Here is a 16,935-nt window from a genome sequence, read left to right as displayed (position 1 = left end):
GTATTTAATGTTATAAAGCCTTTGCAGCAAGCATTGACCTCCAAGTACATAAATGAACATATACCAAGAGGAACCATTTAAATGTACCCAGTGTGGTAAAGCTTTTTCGAAAACCAATAGTCTTTACACACATAAAAGCACATATAGTTGAGAGAAATGCTTTGATTTTAACCAATGTGGTTAAACTTTTTCAAAAAGCAGTCATCAACAAAATGAAAGAACACATATAGGAGAGAGATTTTTGAATGTTAGCAATGGTGCTTTTACACCTTTTTCACAAAGCAGTGGCCTCCAAATATATAAAGGGATAAGTACAGGAGAGAAACCCTATGAATATTGGCAATGTTTTAAAGCACTTCTACAGCACAATCATCTTCAAATCCATAAAGTACATGAGGTGGAGAGAAATCCTCTGAATAACACTATTTAGGGAAATCAATTGTACAAAAGAGTCATCTCCCAACACAAAAGTATACACACTGGATAGAAACACTATGAATATAAGCAGTGTGGTAAACATTTTTTTAAATTTTATTTTATTTTTATTAGGTATTTTCCTCGTTTATATTTTCAATGCTATCCCAAAAGTCCGCCATACCCACCCCCCCCCAATCCACTACCCACCCACTCCCCCGTTTTGGCCCTGGGATTCCCCTTGTGGTAAACATTTTATAAATCACAGTAGTCCTTAAGTAAATAAAAGGAGACACAGTTGAGAGAAACCCTATGAAAGTTATCAAATGAACAAAGCCTTGTACATTAAATACTTCAAATACATAAAAGAAGACATAGAGGTGAGAAACTCTATGTTTGCAAGCCATGTGGTATTGCTTTTATTTCTCAGTCATATTCAAAGACACAAAAGAAAATATAATGTAGACAAAATGCTGCGTGTATTTAACATGGTGAAGATTTTTGAATATTTCTAGAGTCTTCACAATCAAACAATCCATACTGCAAAGAAATTTAGGAATATAATATGGTGAAACCTTTTCAGATTTCCCAAATCTTCATCATTATGAAAGAGAAACCCATGAATGCATTCAATATGGGGAGGCCTTTAAACATTTCTAATTCATCATCATCATGAGAATAATCATACAAAGGAGATCAAGGGGATACAAGGCATGATTCTTATTGTCTTGCTTGAGTTACAGTCCTGACAATCTTTGGAGATAAATATCAATGTGGAAAGTGTAAGCTGGATTAAACCCTTTCCTCCCCAACTGCTTCTTGGTCATGATGTTTATGCAGGAATAGAAACTATGACTAAGACATATTGGTATGAGGAGTGGGGTATTCCTGTGAAAACCTGACCATGTTTTGGGAGGACTGTGGAAGGACTTTGGAACTTTGGGCTAGAAGATCCATTCTGTGTTAAGAACTCTGTGGGATGTTGTGTAGGAGTTTGGAAGATAATGTTGAGAACAGTGCAGAAGATGAAGGCCTGGCTTATGAAATTTCACAGGAAAAATTAAAGACGCTTTTGAGGTCCATTGCTATTTTGGATTGTGAAGATTCTGTGGTTCTGGTTAGCTAGGTCTGAAGAATCAGCTGTGATGAACAAGATACCAGAATTTCTAGAGTGAAAACTTTGCTTTACTGGGACTATTGATGCTGGTTAGCTGGAGCTGAGAAATTAGCAGTGATTAAGAAGAAACCAGCATCATTGAGGACCATCATCTGGGAAGTGTTTTCTGAGAGCACAGAGGCAGTGTTATATAGTCAAGTTTGTACCTTGTGCTATGCCTGGACTTGGTAATGTGTTACAGTTACCCACATGGTACTGGTTTTGAAAGCATGAAGGGATAATGCAGAGCAGCTGATGCCCTGCCATTTGAGAGGTCATGGAAGGCCATTGGTGAAGGTGCAAACTCAGGTAAAATTGATGTCCCAGTACTGAAGAGATGATGTAGTGTTTTGGAGTCACTAGGTCCATGAATGACCAATAACAGCAGCAACAATAAAGTACAGGCTTCTGGAGCCTAGAGGACAATCTGTGTGCTACAAAGGACAGGGCTGGAGAAGTGACCCAAGCCCTTGGAGGAGCCCAAAAGATCGTGAGTTTGATCCCAGACATTGGACAGTTGGAGTTTAATTTTTGCTTTTGATTGTGACTGTACACTAATATTTTTCCCTCTTGAAGGGAGAAATTATTTTAGTGGATTCCATAGTTAATAGACTTTTAATTGTAAAAGGCTTTGGATTTTAAAGGATATTGGATATTTTAAAAGATTTAACTTTTACTATGTAAAGATTGTGGGGCTTTCAAAGTTGCTTAGAACTTAGGGATGAATAAGAAACTAAGGGTTGAGGCTTAGTTGTGATGTGTTTGTGTGTCAAGTTGACAAGGGGTCAATTGTAGTGGCTAGTTTTGTGTCAAGTTGACACAAGCTGGAGTTATAACAGAGAAAGGAGCTTCAGTTGGGGAAATGTCTCCATGAGATCCAGCTGTAAGACATTTTCTCATTTTGTGATCAAGGGGAAAGGCCCCTTGTGGGGACCATCTCTCTGGGCTGGTAGTCTTGGGTTCTCTAAGAGAGCAGTCTGAGCAAGACAGGGGAAGCAAGCCAGTAAAGAAACATCCCTCCATGACCTCTGCATCGGCTCCTGCCTCTTGACCTGCTTGAGTTCCAGTCCTGACTTCCTTGGTGATGAACAGCAAGCAGTATGAAAGTATAAGCCGAATAAACTCTTCTCCCTCCCCCCAACTTGCTTCTTGGTCATGATGTTTGTGCAGGAATAGAAACCCTGAATAAGAAAAGGTGTATAAAGTTGGATTGTAAAAAAAGAGATTATACAATAAAGAAATGAAGAAGTAAAAATATTTTATGAAAACGATGGACAGGCAGAAACATTCCTTCCAAATTATAGCTTCATTTTCACACCAATCAGGATTTAGGGATAGGGGCTTATGTAGTTTACAGTGTCAACTGTTATAGAATATGGGTGTTATAGTTTAACCAATCATATGGATTTGTTCTTTGGTGGTAAAGTACAGGTCTTATGTTTTGAGGAGCACAATGAAAAGCAGAAAGCATTGTTACAGACAGTCATTATGTTTTCAAGAAGAATATATGAGTAAAGTGAGGTTGGATCTCCACAAGACCCCATGCCTGGAAACTTGAACTTAGTTTCAGCATATGAGTAAATGCAGGGTAATAACAAAAAGGCAATACTTAGGGCCTGGTGTTTGGTTTGGTTTGGTTTTTCTGCTTATTCCCAATCGTGTATTGGTTCTCATGCTACTCCTGTTAAATTTTCCCAAATTGCATGATAATCCCGTATTGGGACACTGAGATTCCCTGCCCCAAGCTGATTATAAATCGGAAACATAAGTGCCAGTAGCCAATGGCTAGGCAGGAGACAAAGGCAGGACTTTTGTATTCATGGCAAGGGGAACAAACACGATCTCCATACCAGTAAAGGAACTGGATGCAGCTTGAGAGCTGGGAAAGACAGAATACCAGCCACATAATAGATGGGGAAGAGTAACCCCAGTGTTCCCTCCTCTGATTGATTCTGGGGTAGCAAAGATGGGCTCTAGATTTAGGAAATTAGGTGTATCACAGGGGAGCCAATAGCAATGTGGATGTTTGGGAGTGTCCCAGCCAATGAGCTAATTTGGCATATTAAATATAGCTGTTTGTCTTTCATTTCAGACTCCAAAGCACTTGCAAGCTGAGCTAGGAACTTGCACAGGTGGCATCCTATAGTAGAGCAGAGTAACCAACTAAGTCTACAGAGGGCATCACACCTATAGGCTGGAATGCAGTATTAAAAACTAATTTGACATTCTCAAATGATAAACAACTGCTAAGATGTGAAATTAAGAGATGAGGAAAATTGGATTCTTAGCAGAGTCACTGGTTTTGCAGAGCCATCTGATTCCTCACCAAGCTGGGCAGGTTCACAACTAAAACAAAAGTTGAGCTGAATTGTTATGCTTAATTCTTGGGTTTCTGTAATGAGCTGGGTCTCAGCAAAATCCCCCAAGCTGATCCAGACATCCTTGTTAGTCTGGTTTACCATAAACTCTTCTTAAAGATTTCTGTCTGTCTCTGATAGTTTGAGCTTGGAGGTACAGTACAAAGAGACAGGCTGCCCAGAAAGCAGAGTCAGAGCTAGATGGTAGAGGCTGCTCAGAGCTATAATCAGAAAAAAAGAATAGAGAGAAATCTATGAGATTTGTTTAATTTCTTTAAAGGATAAATGAGCAGGTAGTGATTGTTTACGAGTGTTTGAAGCGATCTTTGATGAGGGATCTCTAATGAGGGCCCTAATGTTTCCAGAGGAGTCTCCACATGGCTGGCACACTAGCACACCTAGGTCCTTGATCACTGGTGAGTGGAGCGCAACGTAAGTTCCACAAAATCCAGAGGGTCTTGTGGTAGCAGAAACAGGGACAAAGGACAGCAGCCTGACCAGCAGCTGGGTTTAACTTCTGGTCAGCTCCTTCCTCCCCCACCCCCCACCCCCATGCCATATTCGGCATGATCTAGGCAGAGGGCCCAAATGTCCTCAGAGGATTCTCCATGCTGCACTTCCATTAGCACACCCGGGTCCTTGAGATCACTGGTGAGTGGAATGCAACATCACTTCCAAAAAATCCAGAAGGTCTTGTGCTAGCAGCAACAGGGTCAAAGGACAAAGGCAGGCCCTAGCACATCCAGAATCTTGGGATCACTGAGACCAGTTTATGCAGGAGAGTAAGTGGGCAGCAGAAGCAACTAAGCTTCTTGGACAGGGTCCCTTCAGGCCTTTATCCTCAGCTAGATGAAAAGACCTAACACTCAGAGCCCTGCACACCTTCCCTGCCTGAGGAGAGTCAGCCTCCAGGGAGGGCTCTGACCCCAGGAATCAGGAGGTGGATATGAGCTCCAGACTTCTGTGTACATACTCTGCAACAGGAAAGCTTGCCTGCAGAGCATGTTCTGACCACAGGATCACAGGAGAGAGTTGGTCTCCCAAGAGTCATGACAGAGGCTAAAGAATCACAGGAGAAACAAGCTCCAACCAGAGACAGCTAGAATATCTAACACAAGAGACTACCAGATGGCGAAAGGCAAAGGAAAGAATCTTACTAACAGAAACCAGGACCACTGGAAATCATCAGAACGTACCACAGCAAGTCCTGAATATGCCAACACACCTGAAAAGCAAGATTAAGGTCTAAAATCATATTTCTTGATGCTGGTATAGGATTTTCAGAAGTGCATTAATAACTCACTTAAAGAAATTCAGGAGAACACTGCTAAACATGTCGAAGCCCTTAAATAGGAAGCACAAAAATCCCCAAAGGAATTACAGGAAATCACTTCTAAACAGGTAGCAGACCTTAAAAAGGAAACATAAATATCCCTTAAAGAACTACAGGAAAACAAAACCAAAGGGGTGATGAAATTGAACAAAACCATTCAAGATGTAAAAATGGAAGTAGAAACGATTTTAAAAACCCAGAGGTAGCCAACTCTGTAGATAGAAACCTAGGAAAGAAATCAGGAACCATAGCTGCTAGCATCAGCAACAGAATACAAGAGATGGAAGGGAGAATCTCAGGTACAGGAGATTCCATAGAGAACATGGTCACAACAATCAAAGAAAATGCAAGGAGATCCTAACCCAAAACATGCAGGAAATCCAGCATGCAATGAGAAGACCAAACTTATAAATTATAGATAGATGACAATGGAAAATTTCAAATCTAAGGACCAGTAAATATATTCAACAACATTATAGAAGAAAGCTTCCCTAACCGAAAGAAAGAGATGGCCATGAACATACAAAGAAACTACAGAACTCAAAATAGACTGGACCAGAAAAGAAATTCCTCCCGACGCATAATAATCAGAACAACAAATGCACTAAATAAAGATAGAATATTGAAAGCAGTAAGGGAAAAAGGTCAAGTAACATATAGAGGCAGGCCTATTAGAATTACATCAAACTTCTCACCAGAGACTTTGAAAGCCAGAAGATCCTGGAGAGATGTTATACAGACCCTAAGAGAACACAAATGCCAGCCCAGGATACTATACCCAGCAAAACTCTCCATTACCATAGATGGAGAACCCTAAGTAGTCCATGACAAAACCAAATTCACACAATACCTTTCCATGAACCCAGCCCTTCAGAGGATAATAATGGGAAAACACCAACACAAGAACAGAAACTAAGCCCTAGAAAAAGCAATAAAGTAAGCCTTCAACAAACCTAAAGGAAGACAGCCACAAGAACAGAATCTGAACTCTAACAACAAAAATAACAGGAAGCAACAAGTACTTTTCCTTATTATATCTTAATATCAATGTCTCAATTCCCTAATAAAAAGACATAGACTAACAGACTGGCTACATAAACAGGACCCAACTTTTTGCTGCTAACAGGAAACCCATCTCAGGGAAAAAGACAGACACTACCTCAGGGTAAAAGGCTGGAAAACAATTTTCCAAGCAAATGGTCTAAAGAAACATGCTGGACTAGCCATTCTAATATCAAATAAAATCAATTTCCAATCTAAAGTTATCAAAAAAGACAAGGAGGTGCATACATGCCCCAAAGCTGAGGACAGGTAGAGAAGATAAATATAACCATTAAAGAGACCCTTAACAAATTGACAGCGGAGACTAGCATTAATGATTAGATAGCTCTCCTACCCTTTGTGCTCTTCAGGGTTAGAAACACTCCTGGACAGTTTGGACTGACCCTGAAAGACTCCAAGAGGAGCCCCTCACTCAGGCGTCGGGATAATAGCAGACCCCCAAGAACTCAGGAGAGACCAAGCTTGATGCAAACCACACGAGGCTTTATTCGGGGAAAGCCAGAGCTATGGAGACAACTCGTATCCCACGCAGGGTTAGAGGAGTCAACCATGAGGTAAAAGGGGTTTCAGTTTTTATGGGTCCTTAAGGGGAAAAGGAGAAGGGGGGAAGTAGGGGATTTTCAGATCTAAACAATGTCTATTCTAAAATGATTGATTCCTCTTGAAATGGGTATGGGAGGGAAACATGGAAAGAGTCTAATGAAGGTGCAACAACTCCAGATTGGCCCCTACTGTGGTTGCTGGGGAGATTTTCTGACTCTTTCCCAGCAACCAATATAGCAAACAATACCACAGACACTTGGCAGTGAGTTACAGCAATGGGGACACACCTTGTCAGAACATTGACAAACACACAGGTTCGAGGAGCAGCCAGAGCATTGTGCTCCTCTATTTTTCTAAATCAGTGAAGCTAGTTATACTAACAGTGAAATCTACTTTGCCAATTTCAGGGCTTCTGTGGCCTTTTACATTCTGTCATGATCTTTCAACCCTCTATAAATCACTGTATGGGGGGTGGGGAGGCTCCACTGGTAGAAATAGCCTCTGTACATAGTGCTGACGTGCTGCTTTCCCAGCCTTTTTCACTAGGCTCAAGGAGCTCAAGTGAGTGAGACAGGGAGCAAAGAAGCAGCCCCAGAAGGCCTACTCAAGAGAAGGAGACTTCAAGCCCCACATCAGTTCCAAGTTAGAGATTTGGTCTACATTAGACGCCACAATGCAGAAAACCTTATCTTGTTCTCTTGACCACCCTACTTACTACCCTTATGGGACCACTTTAGATTTTGCTTCTCTATTTAATTATAGGTCCATGTGTGTTATCGTCTTTATTAGAATAAGAATTAGTGCAGTGCAGCTTTTAGTTTTGAGACAACAGTACCATGCCCTAAAGGATCAAGTGTGTCAGACAGAAGATAGTGTCTAGTTCTAAGATTAAAACTACTAGCAAGTAGAAGTCAGGAATGAAAAAGTGAAACCCACCCTTTGATTTACCCCATTCTCCCCTTCCTTTCCTCAGTTCAGCCTTTCTTTTTCGAATTAAAAATTATTTTATTATTCTATGTGTTTGAGTGTTTTGCCTGCTTGTATGTGTACTGCATGCATGCCTGTTTCCCTCATAGGTCTGTAGTGGGCAGTGAATCATTTGCACTGGTGTTTTAGACAGTTCTGTGCTACTGTGTTGGCACTGAGAATTGAATCGAGGTCCTCTGCAATAGTATTCTTTGAGCCATCTTTTTAGCCTCTCTCTCTCTCTCTCTCTCTCTCTCTCTCTCTCTCTCTCTCTCTCTCTCTCTCTCTCTTTCTCTCTCTCTCTCTCTCCCTCCTTCCCTCCCTCCCTCCCTCCCCCCTTCTCTTTCTCTCGTTTTGTTTTTCGAGACAAGGTTTCTCTGTGTAGCCCTGGTTGTCTTGGAACTCACTCTGTAGTCAAGGCTGGCCTCGAAATCAGAAATGTGCCTGCCTCTGCCTTCCAAGTGCTGAGATTAAAGTTGTGTGCCCATGGTGGCTCACAACCATCCGTAACAAGATCTGACTCCCTCTTCTGGATTGTCTGAAGACAGCTACAGTGTACTTACATATAATAAATAAATGAATCTTTAAAAATATTTAAAAAAAAATAAATAAAATAAAGTTGTGTGCCACCACTGCCCGGCTTTCCTTAGCTTCCCAATGCCTGTTCCCCCCCCCCTTTATTTTTCTAAGTTTTTAATGGTTAGACTTCCTTTAAGTTCTTTGTATATTCTATCCACTGATCTTCCAGATGAGCATCTGGCAGAGATACCTCTCCTGTATTGTGGGCCTTTCCTCTTCACTCACCTGACAGGTCACTCTACAGAAGTTCTAGCTGCATGTGGTTCCCTTTGAAAGTAATTGCTTTCATCCTCTGCAGCACCAGGGTCCTGTTTAGAAATCCCACTCCCATACTTCTATGTGGATGCAGATTCTTTGCTGGTTCTGGTGCAGTCTTGGAGTGTGGGGTCCTGTGTTGATGTTTTTGATCCGACTGGGATTAAGTTCTGTGCAGGATGAGAAGATGTGGCTTTATTTTCCTAAATATTGATTGTCGGCTTTAGGGGAGCATGTAGGCATGTGTATTAGTGTGGGGGTACGTGTATGTGTGTTAGTATGTGTATGGAGATGTGTGTGTTTATGTGTATCTATGAGCATATGGGCGGGAGGGCATGTGTATGTGTGTGTGGAGGGATTGCACATGCACATGTATGTGGGGCTGTATGTTTGCATTTATGTGTGTCATCACCTGTGTGCGTACATGTGTTTGGGTTACATGTGTGCATGTGCATATGGGGCATTGCATATGTGCATGTCTGTGTGTGAGGGCATTTGGGGGGTGCATGTGTGTGAGCATGTGGGGAGTGGGGGCTTCATGTGTGTTTGTGTGCATTTGTGTGTGGTGTTCTACATGTGTATAAGCAGGGATCAGGTATATGGTGTGCCTTTGTGTGTGAGCATGTTTATGTGGGTGTATGTGTGCCTATGTAGCTGTGACCATGTGGCTGGAGTACAGGTGAGTGTGTGTGTGTGTGTTTCAGCAGGTGTCAGTACATGTGCATGTGTGGTGTGTTTGAGAGCATGTAAGTAGTGGTTCATGTGTAAAATTGTGTGTGTCTTTGTCATAGATAATGTGACTTCATGCAGTTATATGTGGATCTTCTATTCCAGTGCTTCAAGCTGTGTCTGGTTATGTGTTAGTACATGCTGATTTCTATTACTACAGCCTTGTCATATAATTTGATATCAGGTAAGATGATGACCCTGTAATACCACATAACACAATGGTATTTTATTCATATACAATCACAGGTATATTTTTTATTAATAAGCTGCACTGAAATGAAGTTTATGAAAGCAAAGAAACCTTTTAAATAGTTTTATTTCACTCCTGTTGTTTTCTGGCACCACCTGCTCAACACCCCCCCACACACACACACACACAAATATTGAGCAATACCTAAAGTCCCTGCAAGAGGAAACAAGAACCTTCTTTACCCATGGTAACTCATGGAGTGTGGGAGGGGGTAATTGGAGAAGCCCCTGCCTTCTTTTTCTTTGTAGAAACACTGTCACTGTTGCCCCTGTCCTCTTTGAAGCCATTTTTCATCTTTTATAGACATTTCCCTGTAGTCTGCCCACTTAGCACCAGCTCTGATGTCCCAACACTGAGGTGGGATCCTGGCTCCATGGCAGTGACAGTTCATAGGATGTCCCAGGAGCTTCTCACTTGTCAACTAAGAAATTGGCTTTAGGTCAGGCACTCATCCTGGATGCTGATACAAACAAGTGACTAGTGGGGCATTTGTGGTTCTCTGTTTCCCAGGGAGATGTGAAGGAACTTCTGTTCCTCCTAGATAGAGGATGTTGAGAGACATGAGATGTCTTCATCCAAATATTGCTTGGTACATCACTGATATTTCTTGTTGCTTTGAATAAATATCCAACAAAAATATCTTAGAAGTATGGAAAGGAGAGTTTTATCTTGTTTTGTTGGAGTCTATCATGGTGAGAAAGGCAGGGTGAAAAGCAGGAGACAGGTTGGGGAGGCTGGGAGGCATTTGGGGATGAGTGGAAGACAGGTGGGAGTGGGATGCAGATGGGGAGAGGGAGGCAGGGTTGGATGTTGAAAGTAACCTGTCCTATTCCATCTGTGGTCCAAATAGATGAAGATGAAAGATTTTCCTCTCACTTTCTCCTAAAGCTGGGCCACCAGTTGGAGGCATTCCATTTTGGGTGGCTCTTCACTTTTTTTGGAAACTTCTGTCAAAACACCCAAACACACGCAGAACTGTGTCTCTTGCCCAGGAAGGGAAGGGATATTTTCATTGTTCTTGTAGGAACATGGTTGACATAGTCAGCTACCTGCATCACTAACAAAGCCACCCAACATGAGTGATGCCTTGGGGGGCTGAATCCATGGAGTTTGCTACACTTTTTGCAGGCTGCTCTACCAGAGAGTTTTCTCTCCCTCAGCAATCAGTTCTTCCTTATACAACTCCATTGAGAACCCTGAGTCCCATAACCTCCTGAGTTAGTTTCAGATTGGAGGTAATGCCTGTTGATCAACACTGCTTTGAGCTATGCCAGGTTTAGTAGAGTAGGAATCTGCAGTTTCCTGCCTGGAGAAATGAAGGGTGCCTGAAAGAGGCTGAGAAAGAGGGAGGTTGTCCTCAAAAGAACTACACCAGGGAGGAGATGTGTGCACATGGCATTCTTTGGACAACACCTTTCATGCCATATATATTTTAAGTTTCATTTTAAAAAAATCCTCAAAACAGAAACAAAGTGCTTAAATTTAAGGGTAAGCCTCTTCGCTATTGTTAAAATAAAATATCCTAATATAACCGACTTGGGAAAGTAAAAGTGATGTTAGCTCATAGTTTCCGGGTATAGGCCATTATTGGATGATGTGATGGTATCAAGAGCCTGAGACAAGAGGTCACACATATCCAAAGTCAAGCGCAGAGAGTGCTCAGAGCATATGTGCTAGTGCACAATTCACTTTCTTCATTCTTAAAGAACCTGAATCCCTGCCCAGACAATGGAGTGACTCATGGTGGTGATTCTCTTCTTAGTTAACATAATTGTGACAGTATCACACAACTATAGTCAGAGGCTAACCTGATTCAGATGAGGACTCCTTGAGACTTTTCTCTCAGGTGGATCTAGATTGTGCCAAGTTGACAATTAAAAGGATCCATCACACCCTCATCTTTATTTATGGTAGTGAAGACAAACAAAAGACAACAAGTGTTCTGGTCTATGGACAAACTGGAGCTCCTGTGCATTGTTGGTGGATCATGAGAGGATCCGATAACTATAGAAAGTGGTATGGTGACATCTAAAGGACTGCTAACAACAGAATTAACATGGTAGCCCACAGTTCTGCTTAAAAGAACTGAAAACCAAGTGTCATATAGCTTTCCACACCCAGGCTCATCACAACTGTATTCTCAAGACCTTGAAGTAGAAGCAGCCAGAGTTCCTTTAGAGAGGTGAAGCAAAACATGATCTATGCAGATATCATAATATCAGTCATGACACTGGCCATAAAGTGGATGAACTCTGAAGTCTCTCCATTTTTTTATTGCTGTGAAAAAACACCAAACAAAAGCAACATAAAGAAATGTTTATTGGGGACTTATACTTTCAAGGTAAATACAATAAGTGTTTGTGGCCATTGTTGGAGGATATTCAATCACATGGTGAACCTCAAGATTGTGAAAAATACTTGTTTCTTGTTGTGCTGTGGCTCAGCTCTAGCATACAACTTTAATACTAAGTAAGAGCTTTCTGTAAACAGGAGTAAATAAAGTAGACCATAGGTTAATATGTAAGCAAGTTGCCAGTTGAGAGGAAATGAACACAGGATGTGGAAAGGAAAGGCATTAGTTGAAGAGTATTTAGCACAGTTTGGAGGAGGGGAAAGGGCCCTTTTCCTCTGGAAAGTCAGTTGAGGAAGTTAAGCTTGGTTCTTTCTCTGCCTCTCTGGTCTTGAAGGCATTCACAACTTCATCAGCCTCCTCAGTCTTCATTGGTAAAACTGAATGTCTGGGAAGTTGTTGTTGTTGTTTTTAACAAAACCAAACCAAAGGATCATAATGGCAGGAAATGTGGCAATCAGTAGGTTGCATGGAGTTGCCTTAGTAGGTAGACATTACATCTTGATCTACTATCAAAGTAGAAAAGAAGGACAAGCTAGGAAAAAAAAAACACTCAGATTTGTTGGGTTTAGGAAAACCTCAAAGTCTGCCTTCCACCACTGACACACCTCCTGTAACAGGGCCACATCCCTAATCCTTCCTAAATTTCCCACCATCTAGGGACCAAGTATTCAAACATATAAGTGTATTGCAATGATTCTCATTCAAAACCCCTGGAGGTCCTTATGCTAAGTGAATTGAGCCTGCCACTAAATGAACAACAAACACTTCTTGATCCTTAGAGGTAGCAAATACACAGATTTGGAGTCAAGAAGAGGAGACAATAATTGGTTGAGTAAAGTAAATTTAATGTTTCCATAAACACAAAGTATATGTTTGAAAGACCAATTATGGATTCAAGGTGAATCTTATCACCACAAAAGACCCAGATTAAAAATACTTTTCCCAGATTGAAAACTATAATTAAGAAAAATACCTCACAGTACCCAACTCTTTCTGTTTCAGCTAATTCCAGATGTGGTCAATTTGACTGACAAGAATACCTAGCACAGCAGACAAGACAGAACACCTGCAAAAGATTCTTCCTGTGATGAGTAAGGAGAGCACAGGAGCCATTTCCAAAGCAACGCCTTTCTTCAAGTGTGGGAGTATTGAGATTTTACTCAGGGAATCTAGACACATTTACACATAAGTTTGCCTACTCCTATGAAAGTTAAGTTAAATTCTTTTCTGAAGATGGTCAAATGTAAAAGCTGAGATATTGAAGGGCATTCTTACCTCATAGTCATCCAGAATCATCCATAAATTATAAAAATGTTGGACATAAATGCATCTGGAAAGTTCCTCTTGGATTACAAGGTCTTAGCTGTAAATCAAGGGAAAGGTGAGAACTCATATTTTGAACTCCACGAAAGTGGGAGCTTGCAATATGGACGGGTTCAGAAGAGATTAAAGCCTGAAAATGCACCCAAGTGTTGCACCTCTTCCAAAAAAGGCAGACCTGTGTTCCTTCCCAAACAGTTCCACAAACTAGGAAACATGTATACAAACCTATGAGTCTATGGGAGCCATATTAATTTAACTACCATCTGTTTCCTCAAACGTGAAAACACCTGTTTATCTAACATGACTACCATATCCTAAAGAGAGCCTATTATGCTTTCAACACACAATGTCACAAAAGAAGCCTTACCAGAAAGAATCAGAGCATTATAAACAATGAACAGAACAAACAAGACCAAAATTCACCAGGGAATCCATCAAAACTTACAGTTTCTTGTTCAGGAACTTGAGGTTATGATGATATTGCCTTAGCCACAATGTCTTAGGAATTCCCACTCTTCTAGCTCTGTCACCTGAAGCACACACAGCTTTGTTTCCTCAAAGTCACCATCTTCTTTCAGCTTTCCTCAAAGCTGGTGTTTGTATCTCAAATCTGTAATGTATAGTACTGTCTCTTATATTATTGAAAGTAGGTTAGTGGGCTAAGGGATCATTCAGTTGTTGTTAAGAGCACTGCTCAAACCCATTTCACTTCCTAGCACTCAAATGGCAGTTCACTAGTCTGTAGCTACACTTCTATGAAAATACTTGAGTATAAGCTGGTACCTGGCATTGACTTGGATGGTTACATAAGTGATACATTTGCTCTAAGTCCTGACATCTAGATTTAAGATTAATGATATCAAAGTGTACTTCTGTTGCCAAGGACCAAGCCTGGGCTTGGAGGGTAGTAGAGGGAGAAGGGGTATCTGGGAGCATGAAAACAAAGACTGGTCCTCAAATCCTGTGTTCAAGCTTTGGCTCCTCAATTCGGGACCCTGTGATCCATCCAATAGCTGACTGTGAGCATCCACTTTTGTTCCCAATTCTAAGAAGGGGCAAAGTGTCCACACTTTGGTCTTTGTTCTTCTTGAGTTTCATGTATTTCGAAAATTGTATCTTATATCTTGGGTATTCTAAGTTTCTGGGATATTATCTACTTATCAGTGAGTACATATCATGTGAGTTCTTTTGTGATTGAGTTACCTCACTCAGGATGATGCCCTCCAGCTTCATCCATTTGCCTAGGAACTTCTCCACATCCTCTCCAGCATCTGCCGTCATCTGAATTTTTGATCTTAGCCATTCTGACTGGTGTGAGGTGGAATCTCAGGGTTTTTTTGATTTGCATTTCCCTGATGATTAAGGATATTGAACATTTTTTCAGTTGCTTCTCAACCATTCGGTATTCCTTAGGTGAGAATTCTTTGTTTAGCTCTGAGCCCCATTTTTTAATGGGGTTATTGGATTTTTCTGGAGTCCACCTTCTTGAGTTCTTTATATATATACTGGATATTATTCCCCTCTCTGATTTAGTAAAGGTAAAGATCCTTTCCCAATCTGTTGGTGGCCTTTTTGTCTTATTGACAGTATCTTTTGCCTTGCAGGAGCTTTGCAATTTAGTGAGGTCCCATTTGTCAATTCTCGATCTTATAGCACAAGCCATTGTTGTTCTATTTAGGAATTTTTCCCCTGTACCCATACATTCGAGGGTTTTTTCCTACTTTCTCGTCTATAAGTTTCAGTGTCTCTGGTTTTATGTGGAGTTCCTTAATCCACTTAGATTTGACCTTAGTACAAGGAGACAGGAAAGGATCAATTCGCATTCTTCTACATTATAAAGGCCAGTTGTGCCAACACCATTTGTTGAAAATGCTGTCTTTTTTCCACTGGATGTTTTTTGCTCCCTTGTCAAAGATCAAGTGACCATAGGTGTGTGAGTTCATTTCTGAATCCCTTTTTTGTTTTGTTTTTTTTTTTTTTGTTTTTTTTTTTTTTGAGACAGGATTTCTATGTATACCCCTGACTGTCCTGGAACTCACTCTGTAGACCAGGCTGACCTCAAACTCAGAAATCTGCCTGCCTCTGCCTCCCAAGTGCTGGGATTAAAGGCATGTACCACCATGCCCCATTTCTGGGTCTTCAATTCTATTCCATTGGTCTACTTGTCTGTCGCTATACCAGTACCATGCAGTTTTTTATCACAATTGCTCTGTAGTACAGCTTTAGGTCAGGCATGGTGATTCTACCAGAGGTTCTTTTATCCTTGAGAAGAGTGTTTGCTTACCTAGGTTTTTTGTTATTCCAGATGAATTTGCAGATTGACCTTTCTAATTTGTTCAAGAATTGAGTTGGAATTTTGATGGAGATTGCATTGAATTTGTAGATTGCTTTTGGCAAGATAGCCATTTTTACAATGTTGATCCTGCCAATCCATGAGCATGGGAGATCTTTCAGGCAAGGATGTGGAGAAAGAGGAACACTCATCCATTGTTGGTAGGATTGCAAGCTTGTACAACCACTCTGGAAATCAGTCCAGCGGTTCCTCAGAAAATTGGACATAGTACTACCAGAGGATCCTGCAATACCACTCCTGGGCATATATCCAGAAGATGTTCCAACCGGTAAGAAGACCACATGCTCCACTATGTTCATAGCAGCCTTATTTATAATAGCCAGAAGGTGGAAAGAACCCAGATGCCCCTCAACAGAGGAATGGATACAGAAAAATGTGGTACATTTACACAATGGAGTACTACTCAGCTATTAAAAAGAATGATTTTATGAAATTCCTAGGCAAATGGATGGACCTGGAAAGCATCATCCTGAATGAGGTAACCCAATCACAAAAGAACTCACACAATATGTAGTCACTGATAAGTGGATATTAGCCTAGAAATTTAGACTACCCAAGATATAAGATACAATTTGCTAAACGCATGAAACTCAAGAAGAACAAAGACCAAAGTGTGGACACTTTGCCTCTTCTTAGAATTGTGAACCAAACACCCATGGAAAGAGTTACAGAGACAAAGTTTGGAGCTGAGACGAAAGGATGGACCATCTAGAGACTGCCATATCCGGGAATCCATCCAATAATCAGCCTCCAAACGCTGACACCAATACATATACTAGCAAGATTTTGCTGAAAGGACCCAGATATGGCTGTCTCTTGTGAGACTATGCCGGGGCCTGGCAAACACAGAAGTTGATGCTCACAGTCAGCTATTGGATGGGCCCAATGGAGGAGCTAGAGAAAGTACCCAAGGAGCTAAAGGGATCTGCAACCCTATATGTGGAACAACAATATGAACTAACCAGTAGCCCCCCCGGAGCTCGTGTGTCTAGCTGCATATGAATCAGAAGATGGCCTAGTCAGCCATCAGTGGAAAGAGAGGCCCATTGGTCGTGCAAACTTTATATGCCTCAATACAGGGGAACCCCAGGACCAAGAAGTGGGATTGGGTGGGTAGGGGAGTGGGTGGGGGGAGCGTGTGGGGGACTTTTGGGATAGCGTTGGAAATGTAAATGAAATAAATACCCAATAAAAAAAAAATCTGCAGTTCATAAAACCTACTATGCCGGGCAATGATGGTGCATGCTTTTAGTCCCAGCACT

The 16,935-nt window shown here is 41.2% G+C and overlaps 2 long non-coding RNA genes and 1 pseudogene across 2 annotated transcripts; 2 read left to right on the top strand and 1 right to left on the bottom strand.

Annotated features, from left to right (window-relative positions):
- Gm14412 overlaps nucleotides 1–16,935 on the top strand; it is a 130,245-nt pseudogene that overhangs the window by 80,369 nt on the left and 32,941 nt on the right.
- Gm41987 lies at nucleotides 6,805–13,322 on the top strand. Its single transcript, XR_878656.2, has 2 exons — nucleotides 6,805–6,876; nucleotides 13,000–13,322. It is a non-coding gene; the product is annotated as a predicted gene, 41987 (long non-coding RNA).
- On the bottom strand, nucleotides 11,944–13,327 carry Gm52574. Its single transcript, XR_003954138.1, has 2 exons — nucleotides 13,273–13,327; nucleotides 11,944–12,529 (listed from the first exon to the last, which is right to left on the bottom strand). It is a non-coding gene; the product is annotated as a predicted gene, 52574 (long non-coding RNA).

The sequence above is a fragment of the Mus musculus genome, chromosome 2 (assembly GCF_000001635.26).
Source record: "Mus musculus strain C57BL/6J chromosome 2, GRCm38.p6 C57BL/6J".
Taxonomy (NCBI): Eukaryota; Metazoa; Chordata; class Mammalia; order Rodentia; family Muridae; genus Mus; species Mus musculus.
The sequence above is the reverse complement of the archived record's forward strand: the minus strand, read 5'-3'. Positions and strand labels throughout refer to the sequence as shown.